The sequence below is a fragment of the Rousettus aegyptiacus genome, unplaced genomic scaffold (assembly GCF_014176215.1).
Source record: "Rousettus aegyptiacus isolate mRouAeg1 unplaced genomic scaffold, mRouAeg1.p scaffold_m13_p_5, whole genome shotgun sequence".
NCBI lineage: Eukaryota > Metazoa > Chordata > Mammalia > Chiroptera > Pteropodidae > Rousettus > Rousettus aegyptiacus.
The window spans coordinates 38,308,295-38,324,516 of record NW_023416308.1 but is presented as its reverse complement, the minus strand read 5'-3'; the positions used below and the strand labels follow the sequence as shown (position 1 = coordinate 38,324,516).

Below are 16,222 nucleotides of genomic sequence, written 5' to 3'. Positions count from 1 at the left end.
TTATCTCATTTTACAGATAAGAAATTAGGTTCAGAAAAGTAAAGATGCCCGCAATCACAACTAATAAGTAGTAGAACTATAATAAAAATATAGATATGTCTGACTTCAAGCTCATCATTTGATTAACAAATATTTATTAAATGCCCAATATGAGCTAAGCACTCTGTTAAGCCCTGAGGAAATCAAGGTAAACATGGCAGCTGCCTGTAAAGAGGCCACAATCAAGCAAGAACAGATAACTGTATGAATAATAACATCAAGTATGATAAGTGTGATGGAGGAAATGTAATCAGTGTGACCCTTCTTTACATACCATAGGTGGCAAAAAGTGCAAGTCTTAAATTAAAAATATATATATATACACGTTTAATGAAGCAATTGTTCTCTTCCCTCAAATCTTTACTCCTCTGTTTTACTTAAAATTACTGAAGAGTCCATTTGAACTCAGGGTCCTAATGGTATATAATGCACTATGATATCTATCATTGGAAATACAAAATGTGTGTGTGTGTGTGTGTGTGTGTGTGTGTGTGTGTATAAAATTCCAGAACAACAGAGACTTAGACAGAACTGGCAATAATTATGGGAAACATAGATGCGAATAAATTCTAGGAAAAGCTTGTAAAGAGGGTCAGTTTTAATACAATAATTTCCCTTTGTATGAGTGATCAGAGAAAGCCAGTTAGCATGGTACGGATGGTACTTTGACGATGGCAGCATCAGGGTGTGGGCCATGAGAGGAGTTTATGCCCTGGAATTTTTTACAATTTGTTTGAGGCTTCTTGAGCTCAGCTCAGCCAGATGGACTCTTCCTCTCAAATATCAGACCTGATCTTTTCAAATAAAACAGTACAAAGCACATTAAAATCTTTGATCCAACTGTTTACTTTGCCTTTGTGTGTGTTGGGGGAAATGGGGACAAAAGAAGGATTTATTGAGGCTTGCTGTGGGTGGCCAGTGCAACCACTGAGCATGCTGGAGGAAGCGCTCTGAGCTGACACATTGGATACATGTCAGCTCTCGGACGCCCCAATGTCCCAGGTAAATTCTGTGGACTGGTTTTGTAGGCCTCCTACATTTCAATCTTCTTGTTCACAAGAGGGGGTTCCTGAGATAGGAGCCCTTGGTGTTTAGCTGGTCAGTCTATCTCTCTGCCTCAGGACAGGTCAGAGTTAGATACCTTTCTTTAGGATTCTCCTGGAAAAGAAGTTTCTCAACATCTCAGAATAACACCTTCCTTTTTCATGAGCATCTCATACTTTCAAAGTATTTCACATAAAGTAACTTATTTGGTCTACATCCTTCTGAAACAAGTGGTTATCTATACATTCTCTCTCTCTCTCTCTCTCTCTCTCTCTCTCTCTCTCTCTCTCCCACTCTCCCTCTCTCTCTCTCTCCCATTCTCACACTCACACACACACACACACACACACACACACACACACACACACACACACACTACAGACATTTCTACTCCATGGGTCAGAAAACTGAGGGAGTTTTGATTGCAGGAAGAAGGAATATTAAACTGACTCCTACTATATTCCAAATATTTTCGACAGATGAATAAAGTCCCATGAAGTAGGTAAGATCTGCCCATTTTAGAGGTAAAAAATACTGAAGCTCAGAGAGATTAAAAACCCTGGCTCATTCTTAATAGCTGTTGATACCCTATTACCCAAAGGTCAGAGTTATGGTTCAAACTCTTAGTATACTGACTCCACGGCCTGTTTGTTTGCTCTCCTGTGTTAATGGTCTGAGGTTGCAAAGCCGAGCTGATCACAGGACTCCTGTCCTCTGGCTTCCAGCTCAGTGTTCTTTACCTCCAACAACTATCCAGTGCAAAGGAGCAAATATCCTCTTTTATGTCTGTTTTTTTCTTATATTTGTGTTCAGAAGAAACAGAGACCATCTAAAAGGAAAGCTGCCATAAAGGTTTGGAGATCAGCAAATGAATGGAAATTATATGGGCAGAATACACAGTGTTAGGAATGAGAATATAGCAGAGAATTTCAGCTTTCTTTTAACTCAATAGAAGAGCAGCTATGATCACTGAGTAAACATCGCGTATAGAGTTTATAAAATCCCCAAGTGTTAATATAGAGTTATCCTCTTGTTTCGCACCTGTAGATCACTTTTTTCCCCTCACTCTCCCCACCAATCCCACCCCCAGATAAAGCTGTTGCACATTAAACTCTTGGTCTCCCAATAGTTCAGGGATGGCACCAGAGGAAAATAGAATTTAGAAATTTATTACAAACTCAAAACATAAAGCTTAATAATTGCAATGTCTAGGGAAATTAAATGCTTCTTTTAAACTCAGTTATTCCTAGATTTCAAAAACAAGACACTTTAAGAAGTAAAAATAAAACATTGTTGCATATTTATAAAACAGAATTGTAAAATATCTACTCAGTGTGTGTGTGTGTGTGCGTGTGTGTGTGTGTGTGTGTGTGTGAGAGAGAGAGAGAGAGAGAGAGAGAGAGAGAGAGAGAGAGAGAGAGAAAGAGAGAGAGAGAGAGAGAGACCAGGTACTGTAATTTTAATTGCTTGTAATCTAACTTGCCTTTTTGTTCCTTTTTCTTTCTTTCTGTTCTCTTTTTGTATTGGTTAATCTGTTGGTCACATTTTCAGCTTTTCTTTGCTTCTGGTTTCATTTTCAGATGAAAAAATGCTAGGCACACAGTGCTGCTGTCTGGTTGCCATGGTGACCACAGCCTATTATCCTGCCTTGTCATTCATCAAGAAAGAATTACACTTGACAGAGGAAGAGGAAAATGCCTGCAGTCTGCAGAATAGAAGGGGAAAAAAAGGTTTTCTTTTCTTCTATGTTTGTAAAAGATCTTTAATGCCCATTTAGTTACATGTTTTATTTAGCATTATTTATTACTTATAACAACAATAATAGATACCTGTAAAAATATATCCCCTCCCCCCAAAATATTTAACTTGCAATTTGTTCATTTGCCTTGCTTTCCCATTTCAAACTTACAGTTAATGTTGCACCCCCGCCTCTGTACCACAAACATTGCTTCTATTCCAGTAATAGGAATAGGCAAAAGATTATATTCCCTATAGAGGATGATTATTTTAAAGGCAGTTAAATGAACCACATCTTTCTAAAATTGTGTTTTATCATTAACAGTTCTTTTGTCCTGCTATTCTTAAAACTAATTAGTGTGATGCATAATCAATAATTGAATGGAACTTTTGATTAAATGACTTCTCTAAGTGTGCAATGTCTATGAAATATAGCATTAACAAATAATACAAAAATATGGCTATCTTTCCATCAGATAATTGGAATATAAAATCATGATTACTCTTCATGCCATCCAAAATCCATTTTTCTTCAAAGGCGGGAAAAGGTAATTACTTGTTCTTTGACTATTCCTCATCATGGCCATTCGAATTAATTCAAATTATATTAGAAAATAAGTGGTCTAATAAATTTTATATGTTTACATTCCAAATTTTTTAAAGTATTTTTTTAAAATGTGATATAATCCACCTCATTACTCCACTCTTGAAATATCTGTGTCTGGTAGGCCATTTTAAATGACTTTGCTCTACTTATTATTTTGCTTAGCTCTTCTCGAATTATTTTATTTCCTTGTTAAGGTAGAAAAAGCAGTTGTAAAATAGGAAGTATTTCAAGTTGTGATCTTCTGAACTTGATGTTTGAATATCTGCTTGATCTTTTGTCTCAGTGATCAGAGAGAAGTTGAATAATAATGACACTTCATCTTGATTTGGTAAAACATCAGCACTAAGCATAACTGATGCTCGTTGCAATTAAGCCATTCCACCTTGAGTATAATTGGGCAACAAAGTTGAGGATAAGGAACTTCTGAAGTTCAAGTTCTATTCTGTCTGAAGACAACTTCTCTACTAGATGTCAAACTTCTCTAGCGCTCAAGGAGACATTGAATTTATATTTTTACATTGAAATAAAGTTGAATAATTATATGGTCAGTTTTCATTTTGAGATGGTTCAGATTCTTACCTTCTCACCACTTCCTTAATTATCTGGATAATTCTGGAAAGAGGGGTTTGGGGGTGGAGAGGGATAATTCTAAAATAATTAAATAATTACAGCTGTCAGGAAATCTGTCTTGGATTTTATTACTATATAGTAACAAAATCTCTTAATTTTCATTGCATCTAAGATAAATTCCAAAAATGCATATTTCCATCATCCTTTATACACCCTAGTCATATAAAAATGTAGATACGATAGAATGTTTTTCTTTAATCATGACATTTGGAGGAGCAAAAAAAAGGAGAAAAGACATACTGAGTTTAGAATTATGGCTTTTCCTATTGGTTCTAAACTTTTACTTTAATATTGCAGCAACACCACTATTCATTTCCTGTTAAACTTCAAGCTTACTTTACCTTTTGATTTTCAAACGTCCCTTAGGCTAATGTTTTCACTGAAGAAGGAAAATGAACAGGCAGAAACAATTAAGCGAACAGATACAGTGAAAACGAACACCACACTGCATCTTCACAGAAATGAAAGTGTATGAAAGAATTCTGCTTGGAATTTGATCCTACAGCAGCAAAGTTTTTGCCTCTTGTCATTTTTCTTTTGCCCACCCCCAATGCACATCACTTCCCTTTATGGGCGGAAAAAAATATATAGGCACACGAAAGAAATCCTAAACGCTCACAGACATGAGAAATATTTTATCTGACTATTACTGGTACAAGATAATGTCCAAGAAAAAAAAAATTCATCTAGATATCCTAAACTGGAAATGTCTCCCAAAGCCTGTTAAATGTTCACATATGTCTTTATGAAATTTGTAATAGTGGACTGTTAATACACTTCGAATTAAGGGCATGACTATCATTAAAAAAGATCAATTCAGTTTAAAAGTAGAAAATTATAAAATCAGAATCATAACCCACAAGAAAAAGTGTGTTTTTTGTTTTTAGAAAAAAATAATCTATGACTCTTTATATAAAAAGAATAAATTAACAGCCAAAAGTGAGCTGTTAAAGAACCTTCTAAGTTCTTTCGGGCATTAACAAGGAAGTAATTAACTACCCCAAACAAATCTACCATCATGTGTTTATAACATTTTTGTTACTCTATAAAATCTTTATATATATATATATATATATATATATATATATATATATATATTTGCACCAAACAGATATTTTACTTGGTTTTTTTTTATTTCCTTTGTTAAAACAGAACTAAATCATACACTATAAAACATAAGAGACTGATTACAATTTAGCATGTGGGGTACTGAGAATGAGGTACCATTTTATGCATTTTCGAAGATGCTATATTATTTTCTGGCATAAGAGTTATATGACAGGCTCAAGGTTGGTTCTTGTTTAAATTCAAACTCTATTTCTAATATAGTATGCAATGGGAAATTGCCTCATGAGAGGATCAAAACACAAAAGCAAAGTTTAAATCTTATGGATAGCCATTATAAAGTAAAACAATACCTCCTCAGTAATGAGTCTGGAAGTTGAAGAATATCCATAAGATTATATTGAGTGGAAGGCATGGTTTTCTTTTTTATTGCATTCATCCTTTAGTATTTTCCCAGTAAAACACCTCTCAAAAACTAGAGACTTTGTATTTTTGTTATGGGGATTTTTTTAAACACCAGTGTAATAGTTTTACTCTGCAGTCCTGAAGTTTTGAAGACAGCTGCTAGTAAACATAAAACCAGTATACAGTAGCATTACAATTGACTTTTTATTTGAGATTCCAGGGTGAGGTAAATTTGTTACCCTAACAAGTGACTGGTTACATGAAAATTGACTTCACATAATAGGGAACATTTCCTTGGAAAAGAAGGTAATTTATATTAGTTAAAACACTAAACACCAACCCATTTCTTCTCCTTTGTTACTGATAAAAATAATAACACACCAAACACCCACTTATGTGTATCTAGACATTAAACTCTCCAGTAAACCATTCTTTTTCCAGGTGTCATAATACGAGTCCTGGAGCAATTACCAAAGCATAAATGGAATTTCAACTCTCCATGGAAGTCATAAATGGACATTTAAAAAAATCTTATCTACAGTTCTTTGTCACTAGCATCATTTGAACTAAGAAAATTGAGATTACCTGATGACATCTTGCTTATTTTCATGACACAAATAAAGGTAAATCTAAAATATTTATGAGTATATTTACATGTTTTTAAATTCAATATTAACTGAAGGAAACTGAACTCTGGGTAGTAATCACACAATAAAATAGATAGATGTCAAATTATAATGTGCACCTGAAAATTATATAATTGTATTAACCAATGTTACCCCAATAAACTTAAAAAAATTAAAATAAATTCAATGTTATTTAAAAAGTATATTGTTGTATTTTTTAAATGTCAAAATGACCTTACAGAAAGAAAAATATGGGCAGTGGTGGCAGTAGGGAAAGTGTAATTTATATATATATTATTACACTTTATATATATATAAATTACAAAGTCTCTAGTATATATATATGTGTGTGTGTGTGTGTGTATATACATATATACACATACATGCACACACACACACATTATTGAGATGGCATCTTTAAATCTTAAAGCTAGTTACTGCTACAATTTGAGATTCTCTGTTTCTGACGTTTTCTAACAGCCCCGCCAAAGATATGTTCACCCAGAACCTATGGATGTGGCCTTATTTGCAAAACTGGTCTTTGAAGATGTAATTAAGCTAAGGATCTGAAGAGGAGATCATTCTGGATAAAAGTGGGCTCTAAGTCCAAAAAAACTTTCTTGTAAGAAAAAAGAAGGAGAGAAAGACATAGATACACAAAGAGGGGAATGTCATGTGAAAACAGAGGCAGAGATTGGAGTGATGAATCTACAGAGACAATGAATATCAAGTATTGCGAAGTAGCTGGCAGAAGCTAGGAGGTGGTCATGGAATGAATTATTTGTCAGAGTCTCCGGAAGAAGACAACCTGGCCAACATCTTAATTCTGGTAGACTTCTGGCTTCCATAATTGTGAGAAAATACATTTCTGTTGTTTTAAATCACTCAAATTGTAGTAATTTGTCACAATAATTCTAGGAAACTAACACAAGGTCATTGAACAATTAAAGGGAACATTTGAGTGACCAAGCTGGTAGAAGGTCAAGTGTGCAACTGGACTTCATGAACAACCAAACTTCAGGGTCCAAATTATTTGAGAATTCTCCATCTTCCCTTCGTGCTTCATGGTCTTACATTGACACTGGCTTTTTTTCACCCAGCAAACATTGCCACTAACATCTCCCAAGTTTCCATTTCAGGGCTTCAGTGATCTCAGGCAAGTTCCCTTTTGTATTTACAAATCTTATGGAAGGATTCTCCTTCCTCCTTTCCTAATTTGGCTCATGCCTATCCCTGAACTAATTAACCAAGTCTAAGCTGACAAGATCTTATAAAACATGGTAATACCTGAGGAAATATATAATACAATAACTTATAACATGGTAATACCTGAACTGTTCATCATATGGGCTCCTTTCTTATCTGTCTGTGATGCTATCGCATTTTTCTTAAGCGCAACAGTGTGCTATTTGTAAAAAACAAAAAGGTGCAAAGAAATAGGTTGGAAACTAAGATTTGAGAGACATAGGTTAGGTACTTGTAAAGTTTTGCCTGCCCACAAGCCTATAGAATGTAATTATTTTGAAACAGCTTTCAGATAGCAGAGAAATAAGCCATGATACAATCAGAACCCTCTAATTTTTAAGCCATGTTGTTTATATTCCTCTATTCTTTGTTTATTTTCCTTTTGTCACTTATTATTGTATAACAAAAACATTTTGAAAGAACCCACTTGCTTCAGTTTTGCAATGAGAAAATCAAGAGAAAGATTTTGCTTTCTTTGTCTATGCCTATAGTTCAGCTCGGTTTTTAAGCTTATAACAATTAGATACTCATGCCTATGCTTTAAAGTTTTTATTAGATAAACTACATTTTCAGTTTGCTCTAGGCCAGAAAGATCTACTCTAAATATACTATAATCATAATCAATAAGACCTGTGTTTACTATGCATACACAAATATACATACACACATATGACTTGTAATATGTGGCATTCACATAGCATGCCTTTTAAAGGCCTTGTTCTGTAAGAAATATTGTTTAAAATGACTATTCTGAGCACAATAATATTATCTGCATTTCTTAGGAATATACATACTTAGTTATCTGTAGGAATATTTCAAAGTTTTCTTTAACATAGAACTTTATGAATATGGTGGAAGGATTATTGGAAAATGGTGGAACATCGCCTGGGTATGAGGACAGCATTTATGTATACATAGTTTATTGTATATCCAACAAATTATAAATAATTAAATCTATGAATCAGTTAATTTAATTTCAACCCTCTCTCAATTTTGATGAGACAAACATTAACCAAGGAATTCTATTACTATTTGATCCAGTCTGAAACATACTCTGCTTTTGTTATTCATTTTCTTTCTCACTGTTCCTTGCTATTCTTACACCATGACAATGTTTGCTAGAATGGCTCTCTTGTTAAAGCACTTTAGATAAGTTCTAGTCCTTAAGTCTGCAATTTCTCAATGCTTGAATTTTATAAATACATGATTATTTTATTTCTAAGGAATTTACTTACTTACAATAGACTTGAAAAATGTAAACCATGATGCTTGGGATATGTCAGCACATAAAACAGACAAAATTAATTGGTTTATAGTCTATTGGGTAAAATAAAAAAAAATCAAGGATAATAAACTATGAGGAAAAGAAGAAAAGAGAATAAGGGTTATAAGGTATGTTAGCAGAAACAGAGGTACAGGCTGTAATTTAAAATAGTTTTGATAAAGGGAATCTCATTAATGCAACTTTTGAGCAAAGACTTTAGGTATAAGAGGAAGTTAGGCATGTGAACACGTGAGTAAGAGTATTTTAGGCAGATTGAACAACCACTGCAAAAAAGCAAGTATTTTGCTTGTGGTGGTAGACAGAGTTATGCCCCAGAGGTATTAGGTGGTCCATTTCCTAATACATGGAACCTGTGAATATTACCTTGCATGGCAAAAGGGACTTTGTAGATGTGATTAAGTTAAGGATCTTGCGATAGAGAGATTATATAGGAGGGTCTAGTGTAATAACAAGTGCCTCTATAAGTCAAAAAAGGAGGCAGGAGATGTGTGATAGAAAGCAGGGGTTGAAATAATGTGATTGCTAGTTTTGAAGATGGAAAGACAGTGTGAGCCAAGGAATGCGGGAAACATCTAGAAGCTGGAAAAAGTAAGTAGATGGCTTCTCTAATAGAGCTTTCAGAAGGAGCACAGCCATGCTAACACCTTGTTTTTAGCTTATTGAGACCCATTTTGAATTTCTTACCTCTGATCTGTGTATAATAAATTTGTATTGTTTTAAGCCATTGATTTTGTGTTGGTTTGTTAATTAGGAATAGGAAACTAATAAACTACTTCAAGAAATAGCATATTCATTCATTTATTCAGATAATTTTCAGGTAATATCATTTTGTGTATAAAACAGCCAATCACTGAGTGAGAAATGAAGATTCAAGGTTAAAACCCACAACTCTTACTGTGAGAGCTATTAGCTCAAAGCAATGATAAATAATTCTTACAAAATGTGGTAAAAATATGACAAAGCTGAGTACATAATGCTGTGAGAGCACATATTAGGAGCATTTAATCAGACTAAGGAGTAAATAATAGTGAGGAAGACTTCCTAAAGGAAGTGATATTTTAACTGGAATTTAAAAGATTAGTAGGAATTAATGTAGCAAAAACAGAGTAAGAGAATATGATAGATATAAATAATGTTGAGTTTAGAAATATAAGAAAATATCTCACATCCTGTGAGTTGTTTGCTACTCACTGGGAAGTAAAATGAAATACGTGAGAAACCAAGGACCAACATACTCATAAGGTGTAGACCTTAAACAAATAAGTGTGTTAATATTAATCTAATGTTACTATTTTTTAAAAATAAAGTATCATTTACCTATCAGAAAATGTACAGATTTTAGGTGTACAATCTGATTAGATTTGGTCATCGAATTTACTTGTATAACCCATACCCCAACAAGGTAGTTAATTCGGCTGCAATGTAACGGCATTCCTAAAAATTACCATTACCATGCCAAATCATGCAATAAACATTACCAGTCTTAACACATACATGCGCAAAAAAAATAAGACTGGAACAAAACATTAAAACATTTTGTCAGTGACACATAAAAATAAATAGGAGCCTAATATAAAAATAGTAGAGTAGTTTTACAAGTTTGGTGATTAAAAAGTTCCTAAAAGCTGTAATAAATATCAATCTTCACCCTGAAAAAGGCCTGAAGTTTGCTTGTAGAAGTGGGCATCAGAAGGTTTCCAGTTTGTGAGTTATTATGAAGTCAAGGAAGAAGGCTTAACTGAAATGAGTCAAAAATATGTAACACTCAATGTAGGCAGTTGTAATTCATAATACACAGGATGAACTGAGGTGGTTACTAGATATTTGAGATGTGTTCCTGTGTGTGAGATTTCTGTTTCCTTATGCAGCTTGATTCAGCTGGATTCAATTTTCTGCATTCACGTAAGTTTCTTGCAGACAGAATCACACATGGCAATTGAAAATCCACATTGTGCTCAATTTTCTCCTAATATGTCAATTGTACTGGAAAATTTTCCATTTTCAAAACTATTCAGTTAGTTATAGCAGAACTAACTGAATAGAACAATTCCATCACCTACAAAAGATTCCTCACAATTCTGTCCAATTAATTAACAACTCCAACCCCAGAGGCCAACACTGTTCTGTTTTTCTAGCACCATAGATTAGTTTTGACTCTTCTATAACTTAATATACTTGGAATTATGCAATTTATGTAGTTTGGGTCCTGGCTTCTTTTGCTCAAATGTCTTTGAGGTACATTCATGTTCTGCTTTCCTCAATAGTTCATTCCTCTATGGCTGAGTAGTATTGCATTATATAGATATACGATAATTGATTTTTCCATTTTTCCTATTAGTGCTCATTGTGGTTGTTACCAGCTAGCTTTTGGCTATGATGTATTATGTTCATATCTGTTTATATAGATTAATTTTAATTTCTCTTAAGTAAATACAAAGAAGTGAAATTGCTACCAATAGGTTAGGTATATGTTTAATTTTGTGATAAATGGTCAAATTAATTTTAGAAGTAGTTGTAGCATTTTATGCTTCCACCAATAATGCATGAAAATTTCAGTTACTCCACATCCTCAGCAACATTCGATATGGTTAATCTTTTAGTCACTCTACTGAGTGCATAGTGGTATCTCATTGTGAATTAAATTTGCATTTCCCTTATGACTAATGATACTGAGCACTTTTTCGAGTGCCAACTGACCGTTCATATAGTTTTATTTTTGTAGTTCCTTAAACTCATTTTGTTGATTGTTTGTATTATTATTATTGAATTGAAGGAGTTGTTTATATATTCTGAAAACAAATCTTTTGTCATAAATGTGATATATATGACATATATATGACACACATAGATAGATGATAGATAGACGGATGATAGATATATAAATTTATGTCCAATTTATTAATTTCTTAATATTTGGTCTTTTTCCAGTTATATCTAAGAAATTTGTTTATCGCCACATTATTAACATATTTTTCTGTTTTCTTCTAGAAGATCTAGAATTGTAGAGTTATAGGTTTTTCTAGTTTAGGTCTATAACCAATCTCAAATTAACTTTTGTGTGTAATTTGAAAAGGAGTTTCAATTTCTCCACCTTCCTTCATATAGATAGCCAGTACTGTAGCATGATTTGTTGAAAATAATTTTCTTTCAAAAAATAATAGATCATGTGTGTGTGGCTATATTTCCTACTCTTGGCTCCATTCAATTAATCTATTTGTTAATATTTAAACATATTTAAACCTATACCACAGTGTCTTGATTTTTGTATCTTTATAATAGGAATTAAACTCAGGTATTATAAATCCTCCAACTATGTTATTCTTTTCAAAATTATTATGGCTATTCCAAGTCCCTGCATTTATAAATACCTTATAGAATCAGCTTATCGGTTTCTATTTTTTAAAAGTCTGATGAGTTTTTAATATTGAGATCGTGTAATCTGTAGAATGATTTAAGAACAGTCAGCTTAACAACATCGAGCCTTCTATTCCATGAACATGGTATCTCTTTCTGTCTACCTGGTCTTCCTTAATTTATCTCAACAATATTTTATAATTTCCTGTCCAGGACTCTTGAATTTTTTTGTTAAACTATTTCTAAACATTTCATGTTTTTGATGATATTGTAAATGATATGTTTATGGTTTATATTTTTATTTTTTAATTGCTAATGTATAGAAATATAATTGACTTTCATATATAAATATTAAATTCTGTAATAACTAAGTTCATTTATTATCTCTAGTAGTTATGTTTTGGTAGATTTCTTAGTATTTTCTTCATATATCATGTCACCTACAGTTCAAGACAGATTTGCTTCTTTTTTTTTTAGTCCTTATGCCTTTTATTTGTTTATATGTTCTTACTGTATTGGCTAGGACATAAGGATAAATAAAAATAGTGGGAGTAGATAACCATGCTTGGTTCCATATCTCAGGAGAAAATAATTTAATATTTTATAATTAAATAAGTATAATGTTAACTATATTTAAAAAAAATAAATAGCCTTTATAAGGTTGAGAAAACTTCTTTCTATTTCAAATTTTCTGGTAGTTACTATAATAATAATAACTATAATTATAATTATTATTATTGTTATTTTTACCAGATGTCGAATTTAGTCAAATCACTCAATCAAATGTTTTTTTCTTCAAATAAAGAAATAATCGTATTGTATTCACCTTTTTATGTATTGTTGGATTAAGGTTGCTAGTATTTTCTTAAGGAATTTTATATCTATGCTAATGAGAGGTATTAATCTACAATTTTCTTTTTCTGTAATATGTTTAAGTGGTTTTGCTTATCAGGGTAACAGTGGCTTCATAAAAGTAATTGAGAAGTGTTCCCTTCTCTTATATTCTTGAAAAACTTTGTATCTTTTTCTTAATTGTTTGATAGAAAGCCATCTGAGTTTAGAGTTTTCTTTGTGGGAACATTTTAAAATTATGAATTCATTCCTTAATGGATATGAAGCTATTCTGACTTTTCATTTCTTTCTGTCAAATTTATCCTCATAAACTTGTTTATAATATTCATCTTAAGCTTGAATGATCTATGTTAATATCTATTCTTTCATTTGTAATATTGATAATTTCTATTTTTTTCTTGCTTATTATAGCTAGCAGCTTATTAATTTTATTAATATTCTTTCTTAAATCAATTGTGTTTTCATTATGTTTCTTTATTATTTACCAGTTTTCTATTTAATTGATTTCTGTTCTTAAACTTATTATTTTTTTCTGTATTCTTCTTACTTTTGGTTCATTTTTTTCTGATTTTTCTAGCTTCTTACAGTGGAATTTGCAAGCACTGCTTTTAAACCATTCTTATTTTCTACCATAAACATTTAAAACCATAAATTTCTTTCTTAGTGCTGCTTTAATTTTATTTTATAAATTTGATATGTCATGTTTTTATTTTATTTAGTTCAAAATATTTCTAATTTCCTTTTAATTTTGTCTTAGACTTGTTGTTTTATAAAAAGTATTACGATTTATTTAGAATATTAGAGGATTTTCCAAGTGCCATTTTGTTACTGATTTCTAATTTAATCCTGTCATGATCATAAAACATACTCTCAATGATTTAAATTATTTTAAATTTATTGAGATTGTCTTATGGGTTAGCATAAAGATTATCTTGGTGACGTATTATGGTCATTTTAAAAGAATGTTTGTTTTTCAATTGTTAGGAGTAGTGATTTGTACATATAAATCAGGTTATGTTGGTTGATAGGGTAGTTCAATTCTTCTATATGCTTATTGCATCTTCCTTTCATTTAGAAGCTATGAATAAGGAAAAGTGTGTGTGTGTTTTTTTAAAGGGTTGTTTTACTTTAATCCTCTACCTATGATAGATATGGTTTAGACATACTTATATATTTTTTATGTAACTACTATGATACAGAGAATATCTTTAAACAATAGCTTTCCATTATCTTTCGTCTTTTTTTCTAATTTTTAGAAGCTTTCCAATGGCATTACTAAATGTAATTACTATCATCAGTATTCGTGGTTCCTTCATGTACGATGTAGGGTGACCAACTCTCTTGCTGATTTGCTTGAGAATGAGAGGTTTCCAGGGATATGGGATTTACAGTGTTAAAACTGGGAAAGTTTGAGCAAATTAAGTTAGTCACCAACTACAGTGGCTAATGCAGGTGCAGCTAATATAGGATTTTAATTTCAGGTGTGATGCTAAGCAATTAACTTTTGTTCTTTTATTAAACTTCATAGCAAATCTTTGAAATATGTATTCAATTTCCTCTCCTTTATAGATGAGGAAACTGTAGCTTAGTCAGATGATGTAAAGCTTCGCTTTAAGTAAAACATAACATTGAATATACTAGATTCTCTTTTAAATCATGTCTTCTTATGTCCCAAGTTCTTATTATAATATTATTCAGACAATCTTATTTTATAGTAAGTTTGATAGGTGAATGAATAAAAAGGTAGACGTTAAAGAGAATTGTTTCAGCTTAGTTCAGGAGGACCACCCATTGGAACAATGTACCTTAACTCCAGTGGAATGGACTCTGTTCTTTTAGTATTAAGATAAATAGTGGTGAGGTCAACCAGCTGTTTTTAACAACTTGAGGCCCATTCCCTTTGGTGTAGAAGAACCGAAATTGAAGCTTACATTCACTATACATTTTACTGTGTTTATTGTGCTTCACTTTTTTTGAGGGACAAAGGAAAAAAGGCTTAATTTAGTTGAAGTGTGGAGAAAAGGGGAGCATTTGGAATACTGTGTGAGAGGAGAGTGAAAGTCCAGAGAGGGTAAAAGCAGGAGTTGGCTGAAACAGTTGCCTTACTGGACTGACAGTGATGCAAGCAGCAAATGCTCCTCTATTGTCTCTTCAAGGCCCAGCAGTCTGAATGCTGTGGTTTGGCTCCTCCTCTCTTCCATCTACCCTTGAGCTCTAGCAGAGTCTAATACTCCATCTGAATGAATGTCTAAAGGTATTGAGGCTAATATTATATTAATATATTAACCAGAGTTAAATACTTGGTTGAGTATCAGGATTGATGAAGGAAATGTTTAAATCCATTGAAAGAGACAGGGTTTCTCACCCTGAATCCTATTAGAGATCCTGATCCAAATCCTTAAAGATGCATCCTGCTCTCTATCTTGGCTGTCAGATAAGTATAAAAGCAAATAAATGAACTTGGGAAAACATGTCCCCTCTATTCTTTTGAAGCAATCCGAAGCCCAAATACTCAGACTCAGGTTGCCAATATGTTTTAGATAGACTACAAAAAATAAGAAAGGAATGAATGGATAAACAATGTGGTATGTACATGCATAAGGAAATTCTGACACAAACCATAACGTGGATGAACCTTAAGAATATTATGCTAGTAAAATAATCCAGTCACAAAAATGTAAATACTGTGTGATTCCACTCATGTGAATACTTAGAGAAGTCAAATTTATGTAAACAGAAAGAAGAGTGGTGGTTGCCACGGGTTGGTGGAGGGGAAAATGAGAAGTTGTTAAATGGTTGCAGAATTTCAGTTTTTAAAACAAATTCTTGAGATAGGTAGTGAGTGGTGTTGATTGCACAACAGGGATATACTTAATATCTCTGAACTGTACAATAAAAAATGGTTTAGATAGCAAATTTTGTTAAGCGTACTTTATTACTATGATTTGTTTTTTAAAGAAGGAATCTCTAAACCTTTCATTGTGCACAATTTTTGCACCATTTAAGGAGTCCCAATATTGTCTTTGTTCTGATAATAGCTCTTAGTAGGCAGTTCAACTAGTCCCTGATTTGACTGTTCTTTGGGTTCCTCATTCATGAAATGGGAAAAGTACTTATTATGTAGGCGATTCATTGAAAATGAAATTGGACTCTGTTTTAAAGGGCAACTGAATAAAACATATTTTCTTCTTCTTTTTCTGCTGCCTTACTCCCCCAAAATAAAAAAAGAAAATGTGATTATAAAGTCAGGATGTGGCACAGTTCTGCTATCATTCCAACTTCCCCTGCAGTAGTTAGTGACCACAGTAAGGAGAAGAAAATGCCCAGTGTGAC

At 32.6% G+C, this 16,222-nt stretch overlaps 1 long non-coding RNA gene across 1 annotated transcript; it reads left to right on the top strand.

The window, feature by feature from the left end:
• Positions 1–2,913: 2,913 nt before the first annotated feature.
• On the top strand, positions 2,914–11,450 carry LOC107519701. Its single transcript, XR_004950775.1, has 3 exons — positions 2,914–3,368; positions 5,969–6,150; positions 6,634–11,450. It is a non-coding gene; the product is annotated as an uncharacterized LOC107519701 (long non-coding RNA).
• Positions 11,451–16,222: the final 4,772 nt, after the last annotated feature.